We start from the raw sequence: 4,701 nt of genomic DNA, 5'->3' as shown, positions 1-4,701 counted from the left end.
GCTGGGCTTCTGAACGCACTCGCTGTTTCTGTCACTCTGGGCAAGACGCGTAATGTCCTCAAGCCTCAGTGTCCCCTCTCTAGAATGGCTGAGGATGGTTAGTGCTACGTGCTTCGTAGGAGATCGTAAAGAACAAAGCCAACAGGGCCACGAAAGCCGCCCAAACACCCCGCGCCGTCACGCAAGTAGGTTTGCTGTCAGGCAAGGAGCTAGAAGCAGCCTGCTGATTGTAGGAGAAAACCCACACAAAGGAGATCCACGGGGATCCCCAAGAATCCATTCGGTCCAGCCCCCAGCCTCCTGGGGAGAATGGCTGTGCCGGGCTATGGGGCTCTGATACATTCACTGGTTCGAAAACTGTTTTGAGGGTGCCAGTTCTAGGCCGAACGCCCACGTAGGTGTTTGTTGTGGAAACGGAACAAGATGGACGAAAATCTCTGCCCGTGTGGAACGTTCCTCCTGATCCCAGGGACAAGCAGTGGGCGTGCAGGTGCCAACGTGAGGCTCCATCACTCACCACCCTCGTGCACGCCTGCACCAGGCAAACGTTCGGGAGCCGCCCCTCTAGGCCGATGGAAGAAGACAGGGCCCCTCTGTGGGCAACGCAGGGTGATCGTGAGGCCGTACACGAAGACTCATCTGAACAAGGCAGTCACCCGATCCACCTGCCCATCTCGCAGAAATGCCACTTTTCGGAGACCAGCATTGTCCCGTGCGCTGTGCCATTTAAGTCATAGAAGCTCTGTGAAGCCAGAAGCCATAGGATTGGCGTGACTAGTTTATCAGACCACTGGTCAACCCAGGAAAGCAGAAAGGCAGTGGCAGCAAAGACACAGGTATACACCAGGTGCCCAGAAGAGAAGGGGGCACAGGACAGGAGGTCTGGGCCAGAGTATAATGTCCATCCCTGGCCAACCTGGCTCACGGGGCCAGAACACCTGCTGGGTCCCTAGGAGAGCAAGGGTGCTTAGGGTAGTGAGGAAGTGGGGGAGACAGAAAGCTGGGGAACATCCTCTAGACTCATGACCACAAGATCAGAGCCAGGAAGAGCCCCGATAATGCCAGTTGTGACATGAGAGGGATAAGACATTAAGTCACTGACTCCAGTGGATACATCAGCCCAGATGAGCTCAGATCAACCAGATAACTCAGTTCACTAAACAAGGGTTTGGGCTCAAAGGAAGCCGCACACCCTGCAGGGTTGGGAGGGCGCTGGGAGCCAGGACAGGTAAGTCTGGATGAAGAGAGGGGAGGGGTGTGGGAAGCGGACCAGGCAAGGACTAACCTGCAGACGAGGGGTGCAGGGTGCCGGGGTGGGAGCACAGGCCAGAGAGGGGCTAGCCCGGGGGAGCAGGGCTCTTGAGGGGAGGGGAGGGGAGGGGAAGGGCGGTGGGGAGTAGACACCTGCCGCTGTCTATGAATAATGAATAAGGAGAGTGGGAGGGGAGGGGGAGAAGATGGAGGGAGAGAAAGGGAGAGGGAAGAGAGGGAAGGCGGGGGCGGTGGGGAAGGAAGGGGAGGCGAGGAGAGTGGGACTGAGTACAGAGAAGGGGATGGGCCACTCACGGACCCGGGAGCGGCCTGTGCCAGCCCACTGCAGTCCGGCTTGGCTCGCGGCCTCCCCAGCCTGCCCACAGCCCGTCAATGCCGCTTTTGTGACCCGTGACCCAGGTACAAGACCCAGCCCCTCCTCCGCCACCAACGGGGAGCTCAGCTCAAGTCCTCACATCATCTGGTACCCCGCGCGGCGGGTCATAGGGCAGGGAGGCAGCCTCTCTCACTGGCACCAGAAGCTGCAAACAACCAACTTATCACTGCCCCTTTGTGTGGGAACAATGGGGTCCCCAAGAGCTCTGCCGGCCAGAGAGAGGAAGTCTCAGGACAATGACCTCCCTTCCCCCATTTCCTAGTCTGTGTGACAATGTGGGGATGGAAGAAATCTCAGTGCTGCAGAGTCCCGGTGGCTCAGTGACCCCGGCGGGCCCAAGTTCCCACGTGTATATTGTCATCGCCTGCGACGCAGTGACTGCTGGGCCATCTTCTTAGCCGGCGTGTGGCCTCCAGAATGCCTCACACCTCAGCCTTACCGCCTGCTCTATTTTTTATCACCTTTGGACACCACAGCATCTACTTACTTGATTGTTGTCGGACTCTCTTTAGTGAAATGCAAGCTCGCTGGAAACAGAGAATTTGTCTTGTTCAGTGCAGAATTCCCTGGCACTTAGTAGGCGCTCAATAAATATTTGTGGAAGGAATCTGCCCCCCCCCAACTTCCCACAATGCATTTTGCTCTCCCTCACCCCTAAAGACTCTGAGCTCCACTCATGCTGTTCCACTGGTCTAGAACACACTTCCAGCCCCTCCTTCGTCTGGACAGGTGTCACTTACTCTCCAGCGTTCAGCTCAAGGGATTCACAGCCCCACTGTGGGCTCAGTGCCTCCGTCCTGGCCGGTAGATTTGTCACAGCGCGTTGAAATGATCAGCTTCTGTACAACTGTTTCATCCAACGGGACTGGAAACTCCCCGCGGACAGGAGAAAAAAAACGCTATCTTTTAATTTCACTAACTTCAAATTAATCTTCAGCATTTCCAACAATTAGAAACACAGGCCCCACACCACAGCAGCATTAGCAGTTACCTGTGATTACTGGCCCCAACCTGTCTTATAACTGTTGCAGACATTGTAAAACGGCATTTACCCTCCTCCTTACCTTGAAATGTAGTTAATACTATATTTGTTACTGTAGTCATTATCCCCATATGGACTTTCATTAATACAGAAGCATATGCACTATTATACCACACACGCTTAATATTTTCATAGCCATGTAAATTGTATCTCAATACATTCGGCGTCCTTTGTGATCTTGTGTATTTTATTTTATGCACTTAAAACCATCATTCTGAGAAGGTCACTGGATGACCGAGGGGTGCCTGAACTCCCGGAGGTCAGCCCGCCTCTAGGATTTGGGTCTCCTGTGATGAATAAGAATAGGTAAATCTCCCCTAGAGCCGCGCTCCGTGGGGTGAGACGGAGAGTGAACACGAGCACAAGTGAATAATAATGTAACTTCACATCGTGAGCATTACGGTAAGAAAATAGAGCAGGGTAAGGGATACAGACAGAGGAGGGACTGTCTGGATGGTGGGTCAGGAAAGGCTCTCAGAAGGCAGCATGTGTGAGCAGAGATCTGGAGGAGAAAACGTGAGCAGTACAAAGAACTGAAAGGATGCCATGGCAAATGCAAAGGCCCTGAGGTAGGCCTGAGAGGGCTGTGCTGCCTTGTGGCTAGAGGAAGCTGGATGGGGGATGGAGATATGGAAGGGTAGCCGACTGGGCCAGGCCCATAGGACTCTTCCGGCCTGGGACAGAGCTGGGGTTTCATCCCAAGTGTGATGGGGGCTACTCGGGGTGTGACAGCAAAAAAACAACAACAACAACAACAACAACAACAACAACAACAACAACAACAGAGAATTTCCCAATCAAATTTACAGCTGAAAAGATCATTTGGAGGCTGCCTGGATGGCTCAGTCGGTTAAGCGTCCAACTCTTGATTTCGGCTCAGGTCACGATTCATGGTTCGTGAGATCAAGCCTGGCCAACAGGCTCTGTGCTGACAGCATGGGGCCTGCTTGGGATTCTCTCCCTCCCTCTCTCTCTCTGCCCCCCACTCACACTCTGCCTCTCTCTCAAAATAAATAAACTTTTTTTTTTTAAACTAAAAACAAGAGAAGATCATTTTGACTGCCAGAGGGAGATGGAAACAGAGGCTGGTGAAGAAGCCATTGTATTCACCCAGCCAAGAAACAATGGAGCCGTGGCCCAGCATGGGAGCTGGAGAGAGGATAAAAAGTGGCTGGGTCTGGAATATATTTTGAAAACACAGATGACAGGACTTCTGATGGCCTGGAGTGGGGAGGGCCCGGGAGGAGGGCTGAAAGAGAAGAGCCCAGCATCTCCCGGCTGGGGGCCTCGACAGAGGAGGGCAGCAATGCCAAGATGGAGAAGCCAGAGAGAGGAGCGAGTGGGGGCAGCACGGGCCTGGAGCTCTGCGCCCAGCCGCGTGGGTACCAAACGCCAAGTCCCCACAACCTGGGCCAACCGACATGCCCATCCCCGTCCGGCTCTACCCGTAAGGCAAATCCTCTGCCCCGGCCGAGTCCCTCTGCCCCTTAATGCCCCCCGTCTCCCACTCCACTCTCGCCTGAGGACCCCAGTCCTCTGCTCACATGCGAGGGCCCAGAGAAAGCCCCCTCTTCCACGCAGACTCCCTGCGGTCCCTCTTTCCTCCGAACCCCTGGTTCCTCTAGGTCCCTCCTTTTGACTCGGCGCGCCCTGCCTGCTTCTGCTCACTTTTCTTCCACCCTCTCTCCAAGTTCTATCAGTCCCTTCGGGGTGGGAGAGGCGTCCCCATGATGCTCAGAAGAGCATCGCGCCCAGGGAGATGTTCCTGGGCTATTCTCGACACATCGCAGATGGTGTATGACAGATCAGAGGGTCCTTGGGTCTGCCCGCAGCTGAAGCCACTGGTTTTGAAATCTTTGCTTGGTAGTCTCCCAACGTGAACACTGAGTGAAAAACAACTCACTGGGTTATCATCTAAAACGCGACATTTCAGAGTGTCCGCGAAGTTCTGAAACTCTTTTAAGGATATTCCAGAATCATCTCAAGCAGAAAACCCAACATGGAGTTCATT

The sequence above is a fragment of the Panthera onca genome, chromosome D2 (genome assembly GCF_046562875.1).
Source record: "Panthera onca isolate mPanOnc1 chromosome D2, mPanOnc1 haplotype 2, whole genome shotgun sequence".
Taxonomy (NCBI): domain Eukaryota; kingdom Metazoa; phylum Chordata; class Mammalia; order Carnivora; family Felidae; genus Panthera; species Panthera onca.
Note: the sequence above shows the minus strand (reverse complement) of the source record.